The sequence below is a fragment of the Schistocerca piceifrons genome, chromosome X, assembly GCF_021461385.2.
Source record: "Schistocerca piceifrons isolate TAMUIC-IGC-003096 chromosome X, iqSchPice1.1, whole genome shotgun sequence".
Lineage (NCBI taxonomy): Eukaryota > Metazoa > Arthropoda > Insecta > Orthoptera > Acrididae > Schistocerca > Schistocerca piceifrons.
This window is the reverse complement of record NC_060149.1, coordinates 251,719,192-251,746,617: the sequence shown is the minus strand read 5'-3', so window position 1 is coordinate 251,746,617 and position 27,426 is coordinate 251,719,192. Positions and strand designations below refer to the sequence as shown.

The following is a 27,426-nucleotide window of genomic DNA, read 5'->3' as shown; positions in this document are numbered from 1 at the left end:
TTTTCTAATCCACATCACGCAAACCTCCAATTTAGTGATTACCATAACCCGTAAGGGTAGTTTATGCCCCTGTCATAAAACAAACGATGTTTTGATATGAAACTCTTCAGTTACAAAGTGGTTCAAATGGCTCTGAGCACTATGGGACTTAACATCTGTGGCCATCAGCCCCCTATGACTTAGAACTACTTAAACCTAACTAATCTAAGGACGTCACACACATCCATGCCCGAGGCAAGATTCGAACCTGCGACCGTAGCAGTCGCGCGGTTCCGGACTGAGCGCCTAGAACCGCGAGACCACCGCGGCCGGCTCTTCAGTTAAAGTCATTACCTGAGTTTCCTACTGGAAATCCTGTATGGCGAGGAAAGTTGTAAGATTCGGTGGTATATGACTTCGTGTTGTACTAACATATTTAAATAAAAGACTCTCATAAAGGTATGTAAAGAACATGAACGCCGTACAAATCAATATTCAAAATTGTGCAATGTCACGACGGGAAAGAATGATAACCAAGTAAGGAGAATTACTGTAAGTCACGCGGAGAGAAAACTAGGACAGAATTAAACAAATTTACAGCGTTTGAAGATTTAAAAAAGGTTTCTAACAAACAATGGTCAACAACTTGTTGCACCAAGCGCTGATTATCTGCAAGTCTGACTATCTTCCACCTGCCTTGTCCTTTCCCAAACCGGAAACAACAAATAAAACTGATAGTTGGTAAGTTTCGATTTGTATATTTTAGTGCCGAGCTGTTTGTAAATTTGGGATCTGTTGTGTGAGTTCATGACGATCTCGTTCAATATTAGCTGTACACAGTTGGTCACACTGCCTGAAGTTACGGGGCCCACTTCGCGTCGTGACGAAGCACTGCAAGCTGAGGGCAAGCGAATATTAGCTTAGTCCTGCTGAGCGTTTCCGAGTCGTTGGCCGCCGTTTCTGAACAAACGTGTGGCACGAGTTCACTGCATTGCTCAGACATCATACACGCTACCCAGAGGGAAAAGCGCCGGTATGCCGTGCAGCTGTTCCCGTGTGTGACATTAACGTAGTGCCATGTAACTGAAAATGTCGCGACGGAGATCTAATGGACTACAAACACTTCAGCTATTTTTTGAAGAGTGGACATAAAAAGTAGAAAGTAAGTTTCATGATTCGCACCTCTTCTTGTGATATATTCTCATTGTCGGCTATCGATTATTAAAGCAATGTCGATCACGACCAGTAGCAAGACACTCTTTGACACTAGCAGAATTGATATTACATAATTCCAATTTTTATATACGTAAAACATGTTTATAACATCACTAGATTGCTGATTCCATCGGTACCATACAATCATTCCGAAATTATGTTTTAAGTTTCGTGTAAGAAGTTTATATTTCGAATGTTGAAACCAGTTAAATTCATCACCCCACATTTTGCTACCATGAGCTGAGGATCTTTAAAAACTAAATATCATAATAGGATAATAGGTTTCATGGGGTACCTATTCATCTGGCTAATTCCGCAGATGTGTGGAGTATCAACAAGATAATTTATGATGCAGTATTGAAATTGCATTAAATGGCTGGTTTCAAAAGTAACTTTCATTCAACTGATGCTAGACAACAAAAGAGCATGGCCGGCCGAAGTGGCCGAGCGGTTCTAGGCGCTACAGTCTGGAACCGCGCGACCGCTACGGCCGCAGGTTCGAATTCTGCCTCGGGCATGGATGTGTGTGATGTCCTTAGGTTAGTTAGGTTTAAGTAGTTCTAAGTTCTAGGGGACTGGTGACCTCAGAAGTTAAGTCCCCTAGTGCTCAGAGCCATTTGAACCATTTTTTTGAACAAAAGAGCATGTTTCACACATACAACTGTAGCTCAAATGCACCAGGTGAATTAATATTAGGCCTATGAGAACGAAGTCTTTCGCGACGACACTGTTGTATAAAAAATTCTCGGACTTCTTGCCAAGAAATCCGAGAATATCTTATACAATATTAGGCCTAATAAAAAATTAATGATGGTGTTAAATTCTCCATAACTTCGTAAATGTTACAGACTGGCTAAATTTAAGACCGGTTCTGGAATCAGCAAAAAAAATTTTTTAAGATGAGACATTTTATGTATCATTTAACCGCAGTAAAAATTATTTTCCGTTTTTTTGCTAAAATGGCAGAAAGAAGGGTGGAACGAATAGTTGACTCATATGTTGTGCTACCACATTAATATACATAACGATTAACTTAATACACAGAGGTCAGATTCTTTTATTTAAAAAAATAAATAAATTAAAGTAGTGATAGCCATCAAGCAACTTATTTTTGCAACGAGGAACACATTTAAACTTCATTTTTGTGACCTCACATCCATTAAACTGATGGGGAGAGGTATGATTATGTGCATATTTTAAAGAGACGCCACAAGAACAGCAGTGTGGGTTAATGTTGAGGTAGATCATTGCGAACGACAATACCCATATTTTTGTGATATCCTTCCAAAGCTAGGTTGGCACCGCTGGGAAAACGTGTCGAAGCCTGTTGATATTGTAAACTGTGTATATAAACAGTGTTTACATAATAAAGGCAATTATATGGAGACGTGTTTTGACATAGTGCTTAGTACGTGGAGCACAGTCCTAGCACAAGTGAACCCTGGGAGAAGCTTTTGGTATGGACTGCAGCCGGATAAATTAATTCATCAGTACATCGTATAGATTTGTGGCGTAATAGAAGGGGCATCAGAATTTAATTCTTTATTGATGTCGAGTGTAGAAGATTCCACAGTCAATATCGAGGTCATTACAGACGGCAAATAAGCTCAATGTGGCAAAGATGCCGAAATAAATTGTCCGTGAATTACCTGAAAAAACCACATCGGCAGTCACCTAAGGTGGTGCCCGTATTGGGATCCGTATCCTACTTCTTCCGAACTCGAGCAGCTCACTGGGTTCCAGATACCGTGCCGGCGTGTCAATGATTCATCTCGCTTACTGTGTCAAGCGAGGAACTCCAGCTGTAATACTATGGCCTAGAAGCGCCTAAAACAAGTCTCAGTCTCGTTATCTTTCTGCAGATTTTCAGCTGTTTACACAGACTATTCCAACTGAAATGAGGAATGATCCCTTACGCAAGAGTGAGGCCGGTTTGTGTGTCGTCCTTGAGAAACTGAACATTTTTCCTGTCTTTAATGATGTAGTTTTTGATTTAGTGACAAATTCAGAACTGAAATATGAATGATTTACAGAGGACGGTTGCGGATAGGATGAAGGGTATACTATGACACACGTTGCTATTTACTGACGTCGCTGGAGATATAGACTCATATCACACTAAGTACCTGAAAAATTCATGCTGGCTGTTCATCGTGTTGCACATGTTTATGAAAGCTTGAGTCTGTATTCATCTCCTACTCTGGTTTAGAGAAGCGTGGGAGCTGATGTTCTTCCAACCACACTTAGTGTGATTTTGTCGTGGGCAGTGTGTGACGCAGACATTGATGAGTGCACAGTTGCACATCGATGGTCGAATCCCTGCCACACCACAAAGGTAGAGAGAGTGAAATGGCTTATAGTTTGAAACTGAATTCGTATTTTGAACGTCTTGGAATTACAGGCCGGCCATCCTATATAGGTTTTCCATGATTTTCCCAGATCACTTTAGGCAAATGCTGGGGTGGTTCCTTAAGGGAGTCATTGTCTTTTTCTTCCCCGTGATTGTGCAACTGAACCCGTGCTCGCTCTCTACTTACCTCGGCGTCAGTAGGACGTGAAATCTTAACCTTTCTTCCTTTCCTTGCAAGGTGATCGAAGGGTAAATTTGCGTGAGTGAACGAAATCAATATGTTCTAAAGCTGCCATGAGCGGAAATAAAAAGTTTAAGCGAACTCAAGGGCTGTTTTGAGGTGTTTCTGGGATACTGCTTCGATTCAAGGGCCAGGGATATTGAGGAACCAGTTGACAAGTGACCAGAAACTACGTTTCCATGGCGACAATCTTCCGAACGAGTATGCCAAGGAAAGGGTTATATTGCTGCGCTACGAACAAGTCTTGAACGTTTTAAGCATCACGTAGTCGGCGTTATCTTCTTGGGATGTAGTATCATAAGACTGTTGGATGAATGGTAAGAGTGTTGGTCGCTGTAGAGAGGTAAGCAATCGGCATGGATCGCGATCGCCGAAGATAACCTATGGCACCCCTAATTAACCTATGGCACTACTCACATCAAGTTCATTGTCCGTCGCGCAGACCTATAACGTTCCAAAGGCAATGGTGAAAGATAACACTGAATCTTAGACGTGTCAGGGTACCATAAGCACACGAGTACAACCAATATAATGCACGTTGGCGTTGGTCGCGTTGACTGACAAGATCCGCTTACAATGTTGCAGTGACGGTCATATGCACGTATTTCCCTCATACTCTTTGGATAGCCATACAAGACAGATGGATGGTGTGATGGTGTGGTGTGTCCTGATCATTACCAATGTTAGCTAATACGAACTGTTGACATTCCGAACAACAAATACTAGGAGGGTCAGTCAGAAAGTAATGTCTCCTACTTTTTATTTTACCATCTAAATCCATAGTTTTTTTCCGCCTTGAAATAAGAGGCTGTATGCCCGCGCGGTAAAAATTATGGTTCTGCTTCCTCAGCCAAAGGTGCACAGAATTTTTCTAGGACTCAGCATCTTTAAAGTGATGCCCCGATGAACTTCTCTGAGCGGACTGAACAGTTGGAAGTTTGACGACACAAGGTCAGTGCTGTATGTTGGAAGAGGCAAGCCTCTCTACCCAATGTTTACAATTTGGCCAGAATTGAAGCGACTGGCGTGTGGTTTTGCACTATCGTGCAAAAGAACAACATCCGCTGTAACGTTAGATGGGAGAACTCGCTGAAGGCGTGCTTCCAACTTCTTGAGAGTTTTGACGTGCACCCTATCGCATTGCATTCGCTGTCCGATCGCTCCATGTTGCACCACCTAACTTTCAGCTTCTCCACAGAGTGGAACCCTTTGTGTCACGGTGCTAATGCCCACCGTAGCATCTCCATACACCTTCTTCAGCCTTCCACGAATGCAGTAATTCAATTACAGAACACTGTCTTATATATCTTTTTCAGTTTTTCACGAATGCAATTGGGCTTTTCACTTTCTGCAGTACGTAATTCAGTTACAGAACACTGCCTTATGGATATGTCAATGACAGCTAGTTTTTAAACTTATACAGTTCTGCCGTCTTTTGATGTAGGATGCAGGTAATGGTGACCTATATAATGTTTGCGGAAGTGCGCCAAATTCATGATTCTTAAATTACTAACTCAATGAAGGAGAAGACGACAGGAGGCACTGCTTTCTGACTAACCATTGTAAATTTGTGAAGTTGTAGAGACCGGGATCATTCACTTCTCGAAGTACGCTGACATTTTAAAATTCATCTCATTCATATTTTCGAAGCCTGCATGACAAATATTATTTCTTCATTTCTTCCCTAACTTTCCTGGCACAGTAAGCTCTAACATATTAGAAATCGGTTGTCTGAAGTCATTTAGCAGCTAATATGCAAATGTCTTGTTGATTTCAGTAGCAGAGAACTGCTGATTAGTATTTTTAAGTAATGAAATACGAACGACTGCAGCAGCCTCGGTGCAAAGAAGGCTTCTTTGCAGATCGGAGTGACATCATAAAATACAGCATTTTTTGTAGGAATGTAGTTGTTCTTAACCTGAAACCCCAATAGCTTCCGTCATTACCATTAGTAGCGCATGTTATATCTTTTGTTTTTGTCAAACGAATTTTTCAAAGTTTTAAAAATATTTTGTCCATTAGTGGATCAATGGAAAAGTACCGAGCGAGATGACTCAATGGTAAGGCACGGAACTTGCATTCGGAGGAATGGCGGTTCAATCCCACTTTAAGCCACCCAGATTTGGGTTTTCTGTGGCTTCCCTATATAGCTTAAGGCAAATGCCAGGACAGTTTCTTTGAAAATCACACAGCCGATTTACTTCGCCATCTTCCTGAATACGAGCGTGTCGACAGGGCGTTAGACCCTAATCTTCCTTCCGTCTTCCGTTTTCAAAAATGGCTCTGAGCACTATGGGACTTAACATCTATGGTCATCAGTCCCCTAGAACTTAGAACTACTTAAACCTAACTAACCTAAGGACATCACACAACATCCAGTCCTCACGAGGCAGAGAAAATCCCTGACCCCGCCGGGAATCGAACCCGGGAACCCGGGCGCGGGAAACGAGAACGCTACCGCACGACCACGAGCTGCGGGCCTTCCGTTTTCAAAAGAAAAATATCATCTTTTAACTACATCACTGTCAGATTCTCTACTGAATAATATTACAGCCATTTATATGGGACGAAAGAAAGTTGCGATAAATAAATACGGAACACCATTTCTTAATGGAACGGAAAACAGAGGCGAAATGTTGTATTCCTCACATGAGCTCAGATTATATACACGATCCAAGTATGGTTTTATTTATTCATTTACTTTTAAAGGCGGTCCTCGGCAAGAGTGATTGTTGTTATTGATGAGTGCTATGTTTCAAAAACATTCGAAATGATATAGGAAACAGGGCGTGACATGGAAACGTTCAAAGGGGCACCCACTCGGAACGCTTAGGAGGCTTAGGGTTTTTATCCGTGAACAGAGTGACATTTTTACTATAGTAACCACTCAATCGTGCTATCCGAGTTTTTTCGTTCTTATAATAAATTATGACTCCATAAAATAGTAACCTCAAAGAAATTAAATTCGTACACAAAATTTCAAGTTTCATCGACAAGTCCACAAACGCTATGACAGTGAAGCTTTTGTTTGAAATTTCAATTTTTACTGAATGATTCTTTGTACCTAAGATTGTAGGAACACCATATTAGTTAACTGAGTTGCTTACCAGACAAGGATAGTTGCCTGCGTACTTGCACGTCATTTTCTGCATAAATACAGTATATACATGGTTAACTAGGAGAAAAGTAAAGTTCGTTATTTAATCACGCTGTGACCAATGACTGTAGTGTGCTGCAGATTTAGGAACCATCAATTGGTTATCCTAACGATTGAAAGACATCATTTTTAAAATTCTGCCCTCCGCTTTTCCATTTTTGTATAAAACAAGAATTATCTGGCAATTATAAACCAAAGTGTCAAATGAAACCGATATAGACTAACTCGTGTTCCGAAAAAAAAGACACAAATATTTAATTAAAATTTTCCAAAGATCAACAGAATTTCTATTTGATTCACATATGGAAACTACTGTTTTTCAACAGATGTGAAAGTTATTTTATCTCCGTGTAATAATCTCCTGGAGAATTATCGCCAAAACTTCAATTTGCAAAATTTCAAAACATAGGTATTAATTTTCGTTCCTGCGACACTAAATAAGTCCTGCAAATATCATTAAAATCCGAGAAAAACATCAGAATCATGGAAAAATTAACAACGATTCATTAAGTTCTCCGTCAAAGTTGTACTTCTTCCTTTTCATCGCTTGTACTTCACCGTTAACCAATGCATATAAACGCTGAGAGTACACTGTTTAGTACTTAATGTACCAAATATAATTTACCTATCTATATTTTATCGTCAAAAAAATGAAGTTGCTGAAGTCTTCACAAGTGCAACAAAAGTTCAAAATAACAAAATACAGAGACGATTCAAAGAAGAGCCTTTTCATCCGTGAGTTGTTTGTATAATTAGCGTCATAGAAAGGCTCAGTAATACACGGGTGAAGATGTCAAAGGAATGACTAGTGCGTTATATAAAGGTTTTCTCTTTAGTTACTGGAATGTGCATTTCAAGACGCATAGAGATATATATTACTTCCTCCCGTACACATCTCGCGTAATGGCTGTGACAGTATACTGGAAAAATTCGACTCTATACAAGTAAGCGACAAAAGCTGTTTTTCCCATGCGTCAACTTCGAATGGAACAGGAATTCGTTAAAATGAAGCGGGCAGATAATTCACCCTCTGCTACGCGTTGTATGATGACGTAAGATGGAAATATAAATTCACAATTAAGTGGAACATCTGATTTGTGGAGGATACGCTCAGGGAAAAATTATAACTGAGGCTTAATACCAGACTCAAAGACACATTTATGCATGGTAGCGCTACTTGCTATCAGTAAAATGAATAGGAAGAATGCTTTTCAAAAACGGATAAGTATAACTCAAAGAAATGTGTACATATATTATATAAAAATGTAAAATTGTACTTTGTAAGATACGTCTCACGCACATTCTGCTATTTTAAATCGAATGAAGCTAGTAACACCGGAAAATATTACAAAATGCAAACGTGGAGGACGTCAAAGCACAACGAAACGTATGCTCCAGCACACGCTGCACCAAACTTCCAGTACACAAGATAAACTCCTTTATGCAACGGAAACGCAGTTACGTAGCAAAATGTTGGCGTAAATATATGGCATTTTAATTACTATATACTTTTTATTTGTGTATTTTTGATGGTACTGAGACGAGGATATGAATAACAAAAAGCAAAAAATTGACAGTTTTACTTTTACTTCGTAACATTTATCATAAAAAAGTTATCTATAGTCTGAGAGCCCTCGGTTAATTTATTTTCTTTGTGATGACGCACAGTGAGTATTGATTTAAGGCACCAGCCGCATCGTATTATTAACAAAGTTGCTAGAACATTCCCCAGTTCGGAATCCACAGTAAGCTGTGTGTTATCCTATAACTGACCGGTCGATCAGTTCAAAGGTGGGAGAAAGACAAAGGGATACCACGTCCAATAGTACCATGCCTAGTAAAACACCACGGTATTCAACTAACTTTCGATCTGACGACAGCTTTACCTTGTACAGGACAACCAAATTCCTCCGTATTTCTAGTTTTTCGTTAGACAGTTACAGAGGCATCCAACGCCAAATGGTAGATGCAATGAATGGAAAATATGGGGATAAGTGAGAGAGGGATTTGGGCACCGAGGGTTCTACACAAACTTAATTATGTATATAGATAGTTCATCCGTCCTGGAAATCGAGAATTTCTATGATTATCACCACTTAACAAATGACGATGGCTAAAATGACAGTGCCCAATACGAAACCTCAGGACGAGCAGGCCGAGACGAGGGCGGCCAAGCCATTGGGAGAGGGGTAATTACTTGGATCTTGTTCCCGTGAAGAGGAGAGCAGTGATGATGCCAAAGTGACGCCATCTGCCGACGGACGGCAACGCGGAGATTATCCGAAGGAACGGAAGAGCTATCAGGCCGGGGCAGGTGAAATGCAGCCTTGGCAACAGGGTCAGCAGCCTCATTTCCTGTCAGCCCGACGAGTAACAACGCTAAAAGATGTTTACGGCATGTTATATTCATGGGAAATAACAGAGGAATGTGTCTTCATTTGTTTGTTGGATTCTGTGGGTGATTCGGAATAGCAAAGAGCTTGCGGTAGAAGAGATGTGTTTCACAGTAGCGAAGATGACAAAGTGCACGAATATCTTAAGGCGGGAATTTGAGGAGATGGAACCTGGATAAACTGAAAGAACGAGAGGTTGTAGAGAGTTTCAGGGACAGCATAAGGGAACAATTGACAGGAATGGGGGAAAGAAATACAGTAGAAGAATGGGTAGCTTTGAGGGATGAAATAGTGAAGGCAGCAGAGGATCAATAGGTAAAAAGACGAGGGCTAGTAGAAAACCTTGGGTAACAGAAGAAATATTGAATTTAATTGATGAAAGGAGAAAATATAAAAATGCAGTAAATGAAGCAGGCAAAAAGGAATACAAACGTCTCAAAAATGATATCGACAGGCAGTGCAAAATGGCTAAGCAGGGATGAGTAGAGGACAAATGTAAGGATGTAGAGGCTTATCTCACGAGGGGTAAGATAGATACTGCCTACAGGAAAATTAAAGAGACCTTTGGAGAAAGGAAAACCACTTGCATGAATATCAAGAGCTTTGATGGAAACCCAGTTCTAAGCAAAGAAGGGAAAGCAGAAAGGTGGGAGTATACAGAGGGTTTATACAAGGGCGATGTACTAGAAGACAGTATTATGGAAATGGAAGAGGATGTAGATGAAGATGAAATGGGAGATAGGATACTGCGTGAAGAGTTTGACAGAGCACTGAAAGACCTGAGTCGAAACAAGGCCCCCGGAGTAGACAACATTCCAAATGGTTCAAATGGCTCTGAGCACTATGGGACTTAACATCTGTGGTCATCAGTCCCCTAGAACTGAGAACTACTTAAACCTAACTAACCTAACGACATCACACACATCCATGCCCGAGGCAGGATTCGAACCTGCGACCGTAGCAGTCGCGCGGTTCCGGACTGCGCGCCTAGACAACATTCCATTAGAACTACTGACAGCCTTGGGAGAGCCAGTCCTGACAAAACTCTACCATCTGGTGAGCAAGATGTATGAGACAGGCGAAATACCCTCAGACTTCAAGAAGAATATAATAATTCCAATCCCAAAGAAAGCAAGTGTTGACAGATGTGAAAATTACCGAACTATCAGTTTAATAAGTCACAGCTGCAAAATACTAACGCGAATTCTTTACAGACGAATGGAAAAACTGAGAGAAGCCGACATCGGGGAAGATCAGTTTGGATTCCGTAGAAATATTGGAACACGTGAGGCAATACTGACCCTACGACTTATCTTAGAAGAAAGATTAAGGAAAGGCAAACCTACTTTTCTCGCATTTGTAGACTTAGAGAAAGCTTTTGACAATGTTAATTCGAATGCTCTCTTTCAAACTCTGAAGGTGGCAGGGGTAAATACAGGGAGCGAAAGGCTATTTACAATTTGTACAGAAACCAAATGGCAGTTATAAGAGTCGAAAGGCATGAAAGGGAAGCAGTGACTGGGAAGGGAGGGAGACGGGGTTGTAGCCTGTCCCCGATTTTATTCAATCTGTATATTGAGCAAGCAATTAAGGAAACAAAAGAAAAGTTCGGAGTAGGCATTAAAATCCATCGAGAAGAAATAAAAACTTTGAGGTTCGCCGATGACATTGTAATTCTGTCAGACAGAGCAAAGGACTTGGAAGAGTAGTTGAACGGAATGGACAGTGTCTTGAAAGGAGGGTATAAGATGAACATCAACAAAAGCAAAACGAGCACAATGGAATGTAGTCGAATTAAGTCGGGTGACGCTGAGGGAATTAGATTAGGAAATGAGACACTTAAAGTAGTAAAGGAGTTTTGCTATTTGAGGAGCAAAATAACTGATGGTGGTCGAAGTAGAGAGGATATAAAATGTAGACTGGCAATGGCTAGGAAAGTGTTTCTGAAGAAGAAAAATTTGTTAACATCGAGTATAGATTTAAATGTCAGGAAGTCGTTCCTGAAAGTAGCCATGTATGGAAGTGAAACATGGACGATAAATAGTTTAGACAAGAACAGAATAGAAGCTTTCGAAATGTGGTGCTATAGAAGAATGCTGAAGATTAGATGGGTAGATCACATAACTAATGAGGAGGTATTGAGTAGAACTGGGGAGAAGAGGAGCTTGTGGCACAACTTGACTATAAGAAGGGATCAGTTGGTAGGACATGTTCTGAGACATCGAGGGACCACCAATTTCGTATTGGAGGGTAGCGTGGAGGGTAAAAATCGTAGAGGGGGACCAAGAGATGAATACACTAAGCAGATTCAGAAGGATGTAGGCTGCAGTAGGTACTGGGATATGAAGAAGCTTGCACAGGATAGAGTAGCATGGAGAGCTGCATCAAACCAGTCTTAGGACTGAAAACCACAACAACAACAACATGAATTTTAGAGGCCATGTTTTCTGGAATGGCCAGTAAGGAAACCTTATACAAAGGTTAATAATATTATGGGGCTGATTGTTAATTTATTCAAAGCATAGATGCTAAATCATCGGTTACTGAAAAAGGCAGTTTCCTCGTCTGTTAACGAGACTTAACGGCTACGATGGCAATAGACTGTTAGTTGAGAAGCGAGTAAGGGACTGCGCGTTACCACACTGGAGCCTGTAGCGCTGAATGCCAGTAGGTTACACTCTCGCTGGTGGATGGCAGCCGGCGCCAGTCGGCGACGTCAGGCGCCGCACATCTGCAGCGCCTCGGCACGTGCGAGCCGACCTGGCACGTTGCACTGGCCACACTGCTTGCTTGGTTGCACGTCGCACGCTTTCGATTGCCGGCCTTCGGCCTTGGGAGCGGCACTCTGCAGCGAGGTCGCCGGCGACTTGCCAGCCAGCTCTGCTCGCAGCCCTGGTTTTTTATTCACAGCTGCGCCGACTAATGCATCATGCATCACCTGCATTAACTTCCTACCTAACGACACGCAGTTCCAGTCGTCTTACTTTTTGGAATCGTTACCTGTATGTAATTGGTTGTGTTATTCACAATTCTTCGAAGGTGATGATTCGTTGTCACATCACATAGCAACGGCTGCTCCAAAAACTGACACCGGGTTGTTTCACTAGACTTCCTTTTTACTGGAGGTAGTTATGGAGGTGGTGAACAGTGAAAATCGATATAGATCACTGATAAAATGCGGTATCGTGCCTTAGTCTCTTTGGTATTCGTTTTGATAATCAAAACAGTCTAATATGGTGTAAGACGAACGACAAAGTTAAACGTTCTGTGGACGTAGAGTTTATTAGATACGGAACAATAGCTTCTTTGGACAAAAGTGGGAAGGAATATAGAACGGGGTTCAAAGAATCATCATAGTACTTCTCTCATGTGATTTGTGGTAACTACGAAAAATATACAGGGTGATCAAAAAGTCAGTATAAATTTGAAAACTTAATAAACCACGGAATAACGTAGATACAGAGGTAAAAATTGACACACATGCTTGGAATGACATGTGGTTTTATTAGAACAAAAAAAAAGTTCACAAAATGTCCGACAGATGGCACTGGACAGGTGAGAGGTACGCCAATGTGTTACGGAATCGCATCATTCCCAGCCTGGCTGATAAACACCTGCTGGAACGTACGATGTTTATGCAGGATGGCGCTCCACCCCATATTGCTAGACGCGTGAAAGATCTCTTGCGCGCGTCGTTTGCTGATGATCGTATGCTCAGCCGCCACTTTCGTCATGCTTGGCCTCCCAGGTCCCCAGACCTCAGTCCGTGCGATTTTTGGGTTTGGGGTTACCTGAAGTTGCAAGTGTATCGTGATCGACCGGCATCTCTAGGGATGCTGAAAGACAACACCGACGCCAATGCCTCACCATAACTCCGGACATGCTTTACAGTGCTGTTCACAACATTATTCCTCGACTACAGCTATTGTTGAGGAATGATGGTGCACATATTGAGCATTTCCTGTAAAGAACATCGTCTTTGCTTTGTCTTTCTTTGTTATGCTAATTATTGCTATTCTGATCAGATGAAGCGCCATCTGTCGGACATTTTTTGAACGTTTGTATTTTTTCGATTCTAATAAAACCTCATGTCATTCCAAGCATATGTGTCAATTTGTACCTCTCTATCTACATTATTCCGTGATTTATTCAGTTTTCAAATTTATACTGACTTTTTGATCACCCGGTACATTGCTATGGCCGGAGGTGGATTTCAACCCTGATCCTCCAGACTACGAGTCCAGTGTTTTTAATTACTGCGGCACCTGTATCTGTGTAGTCTGTTGTAACAAGCGTTCAACGCGCCGAAGATATAAAATAAACAAATAAAACTAGAAAATAAAGCGAAAGTTTATGTAAAATTGACTGGCAGTGGGCAAATAAACATTTCCGTAACTCTCTTAAATAGCGTCATATACAGCGTGATTACATTCAAAACGCTGTAGAAATAACACCACTGGTCAGAATGACGTCAAATTGCAACGGAATATTGTCGCAGAAGGGTGGAAACGTATGGCAGAAGAAAAAAAATAGTGTGAAAATTGATCAATAGATGGCGCTGTATGTGTCAGAATACGTAAATGAAAACATGACCTATTGAAGTTGGTATAAACCCGCCGGGTACACGTCTGCGACGTTCACCATGACTGTGTCAATGCAGGATCGCGCTCTGCTTGTAAAGCTGTGCACACGTTGCTCTGCAGAAGTTCCGCGAAATGATTCAACGTCAGTGGAAGCAGTGGCCACAACAATGCAGGAGGAGACGAGTGGTGGTGTGCAAACGTGTAGTGCACGGAGAATTGGACATACCCGTGAGCACGGTGCCTAAAATCCTACGAAACACCCTTCTTTGCTGTCCATTCAAAATTACCCATGTGCACGAGTTGCTTCGTGTTGACCTGCCAGCAACAGAGACTTTGCTTTAGAATTTCTTGCTCGCGTGGAAGTGGACAATGATTGGCCGTGGAAGATTTTGTGGACAGACGAAGCCCACTTAAATCAGACAGGATATGTCAATACACAGAATTGTCGAATATGGGCAAAGGAAAATCCACACGCAAATCAACCAGTAGCACTTCATCCTGAAAAGGTCACTGTGTGGTGTGGATTTACGGCACCATTTATCATAGAGCCATAGTTTTTCGAAGAGACAGGTGCTTCCAGTCCTGTTACCTGTACCATCACTGGTAAGTGCTGTGAGTGTCTTTTGCGCAACCACGTCATTCCAGCTCTCCAACAGCGTGGATGGTATCATTTTTATGCAAGATGGCGCACCTCCGCACATTGCAAATCCAGTTAAGCAGCTGCTGCAGCACCATTCCGGAAATGCTGGAATTATCACCCGCCATTTCCCTACAGCCTGGCCGTCCCAATCACCTGATCTTAATCCGCGAGACTTCTGGTTGTGGGGCTATCTGAAAGATGTTGAGTTCAGTGTTCCGATTGCAAACTTAACTGTATTGACGGCACGCATTGCGCAACACATTCTGAACGTGACCCCGGAAACAGTTCGATCAGTTGTGGAACATGCTGTTTCTCGATTTCAACTTTTTGCAGAAAACTGTGGACAGCATATTGAACATGTTTTGCGCCAGTCACACGGAAATTAATAATCCGATTTGATTTTGACTGATGCTTTTTATGCGGTTTTTGGCCTCAGGATGATTAAAAACCGATGTGATTGATGCTTTGTATGCGTTTTTTGGCCTCAGGACAATTAAAAACCGACTTTTTCCCATCCGATGTGATATGACCTTGCCGTAGAGGATGGGCTTACGTAACTAACAGTATCACACCTGTACAACCATGCACACGAAGTAGTACAGTTTGTTTAACGTCAAACGTACACCTTAGGCATTATTGTATGATTCATTTGTCATTTGTAGTCGACAACTATTAAATTATGATGCTTGCAGCACCATCTATTGCTACATTTTGTAATTATTTATTTTTCTTCTGCCACACGTTTTCCCCCTTCTCTGAAATCATTGCGTTGCAATTTGACGTCTTCTGACGAGTGGTGTTATTTCTACAGCGGTTTGAAAGTTTAACTTTAATTATAATCACCCCGTATTTCTCTTTAAGACTGGTGCGATAGAATCGTTCTTGTCAAATGTTCTACGTGCGATCGATCTAGCAGTTTGAACAATTGAAACGATTGGTGTATTAAAGTGAAGATATATAACTGCTGTATTACAAATATTGTATTGATATTAGTTGGAGCTTTTGGCTAGTGCTATATCGACAGAAACCACGCCCAGAGCACCTGCGTGTGAGGTGTTAAAATTCTGGGAAGAATACCTCGATATGACCAGTCTACACCGCCTATGGTTCCTTAGAAGTGAAGAGTGAAGATTCATATCGAGGTTATCGGAGATGATTGAAGATTTCTCTAAAAAGAGCGTAGCATCTTGCAGTCCCTCGATCAAACCGATTTGATTTTGTTGTGATCGTCTTACAGACACTAAAGGAAATTTAATTACGAACGAAAATATTCACTTCTCAATATAAACTAATTCAGGCTTCAGGGGCCAGAGCCAGTTGACATAATAGTTTTTTGGGTATGGTACCGCGTCATACCGTAAAAAAAAAACAAAAAAAACCTGTTACTGGAGTTCAGGCTACTGTTACATTCTGGGTCTACTGGTGACAGTTTTTTACAATATTACGCAATACAATGCCCTTACTTGTGTCATCGTGATGATGAGAGCTCTAATTCTGTTTTAATACGTCAATGTGTGTGTGTGTGTGTGTGTGTGTGTGTGTATGTGTGTGTGTGCAAGTCATTACCGTCGCTGTGGCAGGAAGGCGCAAAGCAGTTGATTGGGTTGCTTATCTGCAGGCGCGTCGTTCGATGCTACAACATGGAGCGGATAATTTATCTCCATGTTCTGACACGCTTGCCCCTAGTGGTGTGATCTGCAACAGTACCACTGCGCATATCACGAATCGAAACTTGGAGATATGTTCTATCCACTAATGTGTGTCTTTTTCGGTATGTCTTGTCGTTTTCGTGCAGTTGCCTTCTGAAATCCCCACGGTACTTATGGATAAACCTGTACTTCTCCCAACAGCCACATTCTTACGAAATCCGAAAAAGATACCCAGCTTCAGTAATCCCACTGTCAGAGGAACGTTAAGCCACACAAAGAGACTATAAAGACTATTTTAATACGTATTTCCTGGATAGCTAATTGCTAGTGTTGTTTCATCAAAGCAAGAGAGGTGGTGCAGCGTTAAGAAACTGGGCTCATGTCCGGAAAGGTGGTGGTTCAAAGCCCCTTTCGCCTCCCAGACTCAAAATCGTTTAAAGCAAATGCCGGAAGGGTTCCTTTGAAATGAACATGGCCAGTTCCCTTTCCCATCCCTTCGCTATTCGATTTTAAGCTCCGTCCTTAATGACGTCGTCGACAGGACGTTAAATCCTGGTCTTCTTTCCTTTCTTTATTTTGTTGTCTCGAGTTATAGTGTGGTAACTGAATTGTGTTTCCTCACTCTTTTCGGTAAACTTGAATTTGTGTAGGTTTTTCTCAGTGCCGTCAGTTTTCAAGGAAGTTGCTGCTTAGTTTTTCTTTGTTTGCCTGTCATACGGATCTGCATATACTTTATCAGTGCTTATTTCGTGTGCGTTTACTGACAAATAGTTTGAAGGAAGGTTGGAATTTAATGTAGCCTTAATATGAAAGGAGACTGACAAGGTGTGATTTATTTAGGTGAGGGTGAATTGTAGGTGGAGGAAAACATCGGCTCTGACCTGCTGGAGGAACCGTTCTATCATCCCTGAAATGATTTATGTAAATGAAATGCAACTTAAATCAGTTTGGTTAGATCAATACGAGCACAGTGCCATAACTTTTTCTGCGCCTCTGCCTTCTTTAAAATGCGAGGATGGCACTTCCGCTAGTGCCTCTGCTGCCCGGAAGATTTCCGAAGACCAAATGTTACTAGACCGCGTAGCCACCCGCGGCCATTGTCAATCGGATTTCGTTGGCAAGTAGGTATTTCTAGAAATACTTCCTTAAAATTTACTGCTTGCATTTCCTTTCTGTGCAACTGCGAGTAGTCAGTAATCATTGGTGTTGCATAGTTGAATAATTTATCCAGTCGTTGCTGGGAAAGTTTCATACCGAAAGGGTTGCAGCGAACCGTTAAACGGTAATAGCGTTCCCACAGCTTTTGATTATGTGAAAATTCTACTTTGCATACAGTATTAGAATACGTGTTTTTCATTTCATCGTTCTACACATATTACGTTGTGGGTGGAGAGAGCGGACGTTGTGGCTAGTGCCGGAAGTTGAACTGAAGACGACATTTGAGAGGTTTGCAAGATCAAGGGACTATTCACTTTGCAGGTGTCCTGGGCAGTTCCACATGACTTACTTTGTCGGATGTGCTGTCAAGCCTTAATATTGTAGGAGGGAGGCGGCAGGAACTGGACTGGAAATCCGGCCGCACATGTAGTGATGCGCGCCCTCATCTTTATTTTATGCTTATTCTTCCCTCCATTCTACTGCTACTTCTCCTGAATTTACATTCAGTCTTATCTAATTGCGACGGATAGTAGATCTACGAAAGTAAATAACAAGTTTCGAGCAGTCCTCTGATAAATAATAATAATAATAATAAATACCTATGCTATACCAATATTGACCTACTCATTTGGAGTAGTGAAATGGAGTAACACAGACCTAGAAGCACTCAATACACTTACACGATCACAATGCCACAAATATAGACTACATCACATACGTTCAGCAACAGAAAGATTCACATTAAGCAGAAAAGGAAGGGGATTTATCTACATAAAAAACCTACATTATGGACAGGTAGACAATTTAAGAAAATTCTTTCTAGAACGAGCAGGAACTACCAAAATACACAAAGAAGTCACTCATATAAATACATCGGCTACACCATTGCAATTTCATAACCACTTTTGCAACCCTTTAGATCACATAACATCAACAGATCCGAAGAAAGTAAATTGGAAAAAGAAAACACTACATGGCAAGCACCCGTATCGTCTAACACAGCCACACATCGATCAAGACGCATCCAACACATGGCTAAGAAAAGGCAATATATACAGTGAGACAGAAGGATTCATTATTTGCAATACAGGATCAAACAATAAACACCAGATATTACAGCAAGCATATTATTAAAGATCCCAATACCACAACAGATAAATGCAGACTTTGCAAACAACAAATAGAAACAGTAGATCACATCACAAGCGGATGTACAATACTAGCAAATACAGAATACCCCAGAAGACATGACAATGTAGCAAAAATAATATATCAACAAATTTCCATACAACATAAACTAATAAAATAACACGTTCCCACATACAAGTATGCACCACAAAATGTACTGGAGAATGATGAATACAAATTATACTGGAACAGAACCATTATAACAGATAAAACACCACCACATAACAATCCTGACATCATACTCACCAATAAAAAGAAGAAATTAACACAACTAATCGAAATATCCATACCCAATACAACAAATATACAGAAGAAAACAGGAGAAAAAATTGAAAAATACATCCAACTGGCTGAGGAAGTCAAGGACATGTGGCATCAGGATAAAGTTGACATTATACCAATTATACTATCAACTACAGGAGTCATACCACACAATATCCACCAGTACATCAACACAATACAGCTACATCCAAACGAATATATACAACTACAGAAATCTGTAATTATTGATACATGTTCAATTATCCGAAAGTTCCTAAATGCAATGTAACATATACCGTACAGTTAAAAGGAAGTCACGCTTGATCAAGGTCCCCGTCACTTTCCATTTTTAAGCAGACATAGCGTTCGAGAAAGGAAAGAAATAATAATAATAATATTTGCTCAAACGGTGACTTTTATGTAACGCACCTTGTCATTTCCACATAGCCTACATTCTGTTACAGAACCTTTACGGTTCTCAACAAGTTTGCTGCTCGTTTCTCGTACAGCCAATAACATGAGGTTCAAATTTTCGTTTATGAAATATTAGTAATCGTCGTTTATTTACACTATTTTTAATGCAATGATGAAGCATTACCAGGTATGCATAAATAACATGTCTACCGGTAAAATCCCCTAAGTTCTTCATGCGTACCTACTATTTCCCTTCAACTGAAAAGCAACCGGCAGAAACTTTCCTGGTTTTCTTTCCTTACTGTATGTGAGTTAATGCATCATTTGAAAGTTATACGCCAATATCCAGGAAACTTCATTATATGACATTGTCCAATGATACTGCGAGAGACGATTTCGTTAAATACTTCCCAAAGGGACATTGTAGTTTTGCTTCTTTTTAAAATAAACAGAGATCTATTCAGACTTTCAGTGTGAAATAATTAACGTTTCCATGACGGACGTGTTACTAGACTAGATTCAGACGCAAGATAGTGTGAAGTCCCACATCCAGTAGCCCCTGACAACAGAAACTGCAAGTTATTACATCTCGTAATAACCTGATGTTAACTGTTTTGTAGAAGACGATTAATGGTCTTGTGGGGTGACGCAATCAGAACTCTGGAAGCGTTTACGAGTATAATCATAAACAAGAGAAGGTACAGTTAGGTGTTTTTTAATGTCTAACTGAAACGATGCTTATCGAGGACGACATTTTTTAGTATACATTGAAAACTTTTTTTGTCGTAGAATTATTCATATCTTTGTTAATGAAACGATTCAGAGTCGTTCGAAATTGATTAAAAATGCCAAGGACCTGGAATCTCATGCTCTTGCTTCAGAAGCGACTAGTCGATCTATACAAACAGAAATAAATAATCCTGGCATATTAGATTTTGCTAAAACTGAAATATGCTGCAAATTGACTTGCATAAGCATGAAGAGATTCTCCGAATGTTGCAGTTATAGTTGGAGAAATTAGATCCATCGTCAGCCTGTACTTGTATAGAAAAATAGGCTTGGAAAAGTAGATATAATGGAATTCTAGAAGTAATACATGTTGATTCTTGCAGAGAAGGTATCAATCAGCAACTTTTTATAATACTGTTTATTCACATAAATAGCGCCGTCACTGGTTTCGAACCATCATGTTCATCATCGTATGGCTTGTTCACAATAAGATATATTTTTGTTGTAGTTTACATTGATTTTCACTTTTTATTCCCCCATACAGTGAAAATTCCTTGGGGTAGTCACCACTACCTACTACCAAAACACATGTGAGAAACTGTCCATTTAACCGTAATTATGCCTCAGAACGATTTTAAACAATGTAAACAATTACTCTACAAGTAAACTGCAAGGACCATGATTACTGACGTGAACCTTATGTTACTGTTAAAACTCTACAGTCTAATACGACAGTGCTATAAACTCTACATAAGAACAGAATCAACTTGACGTATATATTTCCTCACACATATAAGAGTGAGAGTATACTTCGAACAAAGGTGTTACAAGTTTTAGAAGAGAAAGGAGAAGAAAAGACTTTAAGGACTTTTGCGTATGATTAGTTGCTAAGGATAAGGCCACAGTCGTTTCACAGCTTATCGGACAGACAAGCGACTTCAGAGTTTTGGGAAATACGGTGCTCTACTGTTCTCTGCAATATTTTGTCTCAATGGAAGGAAGCGACCTGAAAAATCTCACTTGAAGATAGTCTAGTTACAGAGTTTTGAGAAATAGAAGGATGTATTCACCAAAAAGCATGGAAAAAAATTTTTGCATTTTATAAATTAATCAAAGTCAAACGATGACAACGATATACAAAAAGCTTTTTTTGGGGGGTGGCGGTAGGGGGGGGGGTGGCGGTGGGGGGGGGGGGAGGGGTTACTAACGTCATCTGACCATCATTATTTCTGAACTGAAATTTTGCAGTTATAACAGAAACTCTTAATTTATCGAATAGTTTCTGGTATCAAATTTTGCAGCTAATGATAATCAGAACAATTTACATTAGTCACACAGTATTTTCCAGTTTTCAAATTTTATTTTTAGGCAGCAACAAAGGAGAGCACAGGAACAAAACCTCCGTCAATATTAATGAAATGAATAAGGTTATATTAATACGCGTAGACAGTATTCTCCAGAAATATTTTTGCTAAGACAGATATGTAATTGGCCTGCCTCTGGTAGGTGGGATGGTTACTAACGGAATGTTAGTAGACTGTCTTAAAAGGAAACGAAATCGATCTCGCACGAATACGTACTGCACTAGGAAATCTCTGCGTTTAACTGTCAAACAGGATACGCATGAACAATGTAACAATACCACATCAGGTACATGTAAATTATGATTGCAGTGCTCCTGATAAACAAAAAGAACTTAAGACAAGACATTAATCTATACGGAACTAGTACCGAGAAGCATACTGTAGAGGCACTTGCACATTAGTTCCCATAAATTGGAAAGAAACCAGAAAATTGATGGAAATTAACACGAACATTGAGTATATTGTTATCACGGTAATGCTGACACATGCAGAACAGCAACACTGTAATGTGCTAACGTCACGTGCATGTAACAGACATCTGCATGATTGAAAATGCGAAGGGAGATGGAGCTGTGCTAGGGAAAGGGGAGAGGCAGGAGGAAAATATACCTGGAAAAGCCAGCTTGTGTGAATGGCGCCGAGGCATAGTCGCCGTTAATATATAGACAGGTGTTTCAAGCTCTTTGCGAGAAACGTCTAGGGTTGATACATCACGTCGGGGGGGAACAGCTTCTGTTAGATGCTTAAGTCCGCTGATGCTTCCCAGCGACGCTAGGTGTCAAGATTGGTTATGCCCTTGAACGGTGGCAGCTCGTGGCGTTCATATGCAGTATGTGTTGTCTATCATCCAATCATTTTCTCCGTGTGAAAGGTGATAGACTGAGAAAAATTGAAGTTCCTTATTCGCTTCTAAAATATCTTTCTATGCTTAGAGGTACTCATTCTTATGATTTTCTTGTTGAAAATCACTCTATCAGTTTACTGGGGTAGGTAGTATGCTGCATACCTGGTTAGTAGACCCTGCTACTTCGGTGAAATCTCGTTACCCCAGGACCGGGGAATACTAACGGATACCTTTGGTCCATCGGAAGCATCAGTGAAGATTTTGTCTCTAACAAAAGTTGTTCCCCATGGCGAGATCTATCACTCTTAGATGTTTCTTGCAAAGACTTTGAAACATCCTGTAAAATCATTTGACCCCATTTTTATGTGATAGGAGTGTAACTGTTGCTCTATCAGCACTCTCCGTATTGTAACAAGCAGTTTGTTTGGTGTGAAACATATGTAAGAAGTTTACAAACATGGACCAAACGTGCACTACTCTTTCAAGACCTCGAACTAACCGAAATATGGGTTTTTGATCACGGATTCCCCATCTAAAAATACTCAGCTTAGGATTCCCTACAATTTATAGTTTTGACAGCCATGGATTGGAAAATAGGGCGATGGTTAGATGTGTACCAAAATGTCGCCTGCACAAATAAAAGATAATATGCAGATAATAATAATTTCGTGTGGCTCAAGTGTGGTGTCGTCCTGAGATCGCGGTGCCATACCAAAGTCGGCAACGCGAATCGATAGCAAAGTCATTAGTGAGGGCACGCTGCAATCCCCAACGACGTTTGGAAGGTGCTCTTGAAGACCACGCTTCCCTCTCGGCACACAATACCCTCGCATCAGAGGTCAATATAGTATTGAGCACGCAAGAGCTCAGCCTAGTTCGAGACCTTGGCAACAGCAGTCAACATCATAGTGTATGTCAGTGACAGTTAAAGTTTCTCATGAAATGTACTTTCGTAAATTTTGCATTTGGTACTGCGAGAAAATAGTTTGTTAATCTGTACAGCAAGTTGTGCTTTCATAGTCAGTGACAGCTGTAGATTACCCACTACTCCTGTGGCAAAGTTACGAAAATCTTCTACTCATTTATGTAAGAAAGTGAGCTAATATTTTATGTGGTCTAGCTTGGTGAGCCTTCTCCCAGAACGATCAAAGAACCCACAGTTATGGCCGGACGAAAGTGGTTTCGTCTGGTCGCAACACAAGTCTTTCAATTGGACGCTAGTTCGGTGACTTGCGTCTGTAACATGTCCCAGTAACCCTGCCGGGAAAAGGGACCTACAGTTTAATGTGGAATCCGAAACAGGTGTCGTTCCTGACAAATCTTCACATCGTTCAGAGGTGAAGGCAGAAAGAAAATTCTAAAGAGTCTATCCCACGACCTTTCGTTTCCCACTCGCCTGCTTTACCATTACACCACCAACGAAAATTTCTGTTCCACTTTTTGTCTAGTCAAGGGCGTAATCAATAAGTAACGTCTAAGTGTTTTGTTTGTAGTAACGATTTTGGAAAATGCCTGTTGACAGAACAAGTAGCCGAGCGCAGATGTCAGAACGTGCAGTTGCGTGGGTGACTTCCCGGTTTGCGTGCGGCGGATAATTGCAAGGAAAATCATGCCACAACTGCTTGACGACATTCGCAAGGAGCGCTGCCAGCAAAGCACGGAGCAAGTACAGTGTTTCCAAAGTTACAACCCTCTTCCGACTGGTTCACTAATGCAACTTTTCGAGTAAGTATTTTAGGACCAACGTGTTCTTTTAGACAAAGCAACCCCATGCAATTTTTATAATTTGATCATTTTACTTTTAAATGGGAATTCTTGCGTCAGCCAATTTGTAGCAAACAGAAGAGTCGCGGTAGCTTCGTAAATACCACTTTGCGTGAATAAATGGACGTAACATTTCTATCCTGTTCAGAGTTATCGCCCACGTAGAAGTCGCAAAATATAAAATTGTAGGGAAATGCAGGAAGACTTGCAGAGGAGCGACGCTTGGAGCAGGGATTATCAATTGAGCCTCGAGCTAAACACATGTAACGCATTACGTGTAAAAAGGCAGGAAGACCCATTGTTGTACTATTAACGACTACAGAACAATCGATGGAAGCCGTCACACCCATTAAATATCTAGTAGTATGCTTGGAGCAACCGCATAAAACTAATTGCAAATAAGGCTGAGATTTATTGGAAGGACACACGGGTAGTGTAGCCCACCCACAAAGGAGGTAGCTTATAAGACTCTCTTTCCACCAATAAGTGAATATTCCTCGTCAGTCTGGGGTCCGTACCAGATAGGACTGGTAGAGAAATTAGAGTATATCCTAAGAGGAGCAGTGCACTTCGTCACATGTGCGTTTAGTAAGCGCGAAAGCGTCACGGAGATGCTCAGCCAACTGCAGTGGCAGACACTGCAAAACAGGCGTTCTGCATCACGCTGCGGTTTACTGTTTAAATTCCGAGAGCGTACATTCCTAGAAGAGTCCACCAATACATTGTTTCCTCGTACGTATCTCACGCGAACAGACGAAGGAAATATTAGAAGGATTCGAACTTACACGGAGGCTAACCGGCACTCATTCTTACCGTTAACCATTCGCGACTGGAACAGGATGCTAACACCGATGAAACATTCTCCAAGACGACAGCGCTATACTGCGACTAACTCATCTCGTGGCCGATCATATTCAACAGGAAGCAACTCAGCGTAAGGAAGAACCAACTCCATCTTCTCACTTTAATCCCATAGTTCCTTGTTTGGAACGCTCCTTGGAGGTGTGTCGCTACTCAAAATTTGTAAGATACGTAACTTAATTCCATAATAGTAACATTGCTGAGGGGAGTACATGAATGTGTATCAACAATGTAAGAAGGACCTTCTGCTGTGTCAACAGTGAAGGAATATACGGATGGTAACTGACGTAGATTTAAGTGTCAGTAAGTCGTTTCTGAAAGTATTTTTATGGAGTGTAGCAATGTATGGAAGTGAAACTTGGACGATAAATAGTTTGGACAAGAAGAGAATAGAAGCTTTCGAAATGTGGTGCTACAGAATAATGCTGAAGATTAGATGGGTAGATCACATAACTAATAATGGAGTATTGAATAGAATTGGGGAGGAGTTTGTGGTACAACTTGACTGGAAGAAGGGATCGGCTGGTAGGACATGTTCTGAGGCATCAAGGTATCACCAGTTTGGTATTGGAGGGCAGCGTGGAGGGAAAAAATCGTAGAGGGAGACCAAGAGATGAATACACTAAGCAGATTCAGAAGGATGTAGGTTGTAGTAGGTACTGGGAGATGAAGCAGCTTGCACAGGATAGAGTAGCATGGAGAGCTGCATCAAACCAGTCTGAGGACTGAAGACCACAACAACAACAACAACAATTGACGCTGCGCGCCAGTGACACTTCTATTCTAGTTGGCTTGTGTGAACCTTCGCTGACAGTTGCCTTGGCCTGGCACGCTTTTCCTAATGTCAGAACAACTCTTTGTAGCGTTCTCCTAGTAAATATTCGTAGAAAAGTTGTTTTGCTCTTAAGCAGTTGTTAAGTGGCACATAATATGGAATTACGTGACGAAAAAGTATTATAAATATAAGTGTAGTTGTATCGCAGCACTTTTGTTGTTAATAACGGATAATTCTTCAAATTTCACGTGACTGGCACAAAAAATCATCTTGCTGTGACACACTCTGAACTTGGTCTACATATTGGAGGGGAGGAGGGGTGTTAAAAGTTCTCTTCTCTGGATTACGTACGTTGAGAGTAGCAATAGAAGAAGAATTTCCTATTGATACCGTCATTAACGTCATTGTACACCGCTGCTCGGTATAATGACAATACATACTGAAGTTACTGCTATTTATCTAACTGACTTATTGATTCTGAGATTTCAGTAAATAGAAGGAAGTTGAGCCCCGTTAGAAGTCACTGTAACTGTATTAATATATTCACAACGGATGCATAAAAAAAACACGTTGAGCAAACTAAACGCTACAAGAAACTGAAATTTAGGGAATAGTCTTAGAAACGGTTTGGGCGTGTTAACACATAATTCTGATTTCAGTAAAGAGAAATTTGTAATTCTTGTATATGGACTTACAATTGATCGGTGGGATCTGTAACACACTAAACTTAACTGTTACAAATTCTAAAATAATGATTTATGATGAGTGCAGTTACAGCATCTGTTCTGTATCAGCACAACATTCTATAGTGTGTTTCCCAGATTCACCGACGAACTGAACAGAAGAGAGCCGTAGCGGTGTGATATGTGATTTGAACGATTCAACTAAATAGGTTAAATATAAACCGTAAAATTAGCAGACGAAATGTCGGTCACTTCATTGTCATTGTGGTCTGTTTGCTTGAAAAAGGTGCTCAACTGTGATAAGCAAACAAGGTACCATGTATTTCGCTCTTGGATGTGCCGCAGTATGCTATCCGAGAATTCACGCTGAGTGCATCTTTCAACAAAGCTGCCTTGAGGGCCTCCCAGGCCGTGAGTTTGCGTAAAAAAGGGGTTTCAAATCACCCGGTACATACAGTCTAGCACAGTTCAATCAAGACCGCATTCACAAATCATAGAACGAGCGCACTCCGAAACTACTGGGGACTAAATTATACATGGCATTCAAGCACTGACGATCCATTTAGTGGGACGTTTTCTGAGATGACGAAAATTTTGTATTTCAAGAATGTTTTGCGCCTCGAACGGTTGAATCGTGCATGTGTAGTTCGAACTCAAATCTGTGCCAAGAATAGTTAAGCAACAAAGTGACCAGTAATTTGGAGCACCCGCTTACAACATACTGTCTATCATCCAATTGGGAAACGAACTGTAGTAAGAAAAAAAAGGATCCTGGTTGTCATTTGATGTAACTTCCTGGGTTTGGGCAATCGTCGAAAAAAAAGATTGACATATGTTTTTGACGAACTATCTATAATCGTAAGAATAACTTATCATTACAACAGTAGTTATGAAGTGGCTCTGAATTAAGCTCAACCTGGTCCAGAAATTACGCGAGTAAAAACATTCCCTCTTGGAAGGGAAAAATTATACTTCGTCGCCACTTTCTTCAAGGAGATGATTAGTCTAATACTGAAGCAATTCAGGGAGAACAGGAGAAGACCATTCAGCGGAATGCCTGAATTTGATATCAACGTAGCAACATTCATTATCTCCTTCAGTAATTTCCTCGTGTTTGCTATACCGATTGCTTGAATAGAGGGCTGAACGAAAACAGGCAGCCAAGTAATTACGAGAGT

The 27,426-nt window shown here is 40.9% G+C and overlaps 1 protein-coding gene across 2 annotated transcripts in view; it reads right to left on the bottom strand.

Moving 5' to 3' along the window:
• The window catches only part of LOC124723128 (flocculation protein FLO11), a 196,042-nt gene that overhangs the window by 45,712 nt on the left and 122,904 nt on the right, over positions 1-27,426 (bottom strand). The window contains exon 1 of one of the 2 annotated variants that reach the window (XM_047248316.1): positions 11,974-12,122. The exons of the other annotated variant lie outside the window; for it this stretch is intronic. The gene's annotated coding sequence lies outside the window, so the exon portion shown is untranslated. Of the gene's footprint in view, positions 1-11,973; positions 12,123-27,426 lie in introns of those variants that run through there. 2 annotated transcript variants of the gene reach the window in all.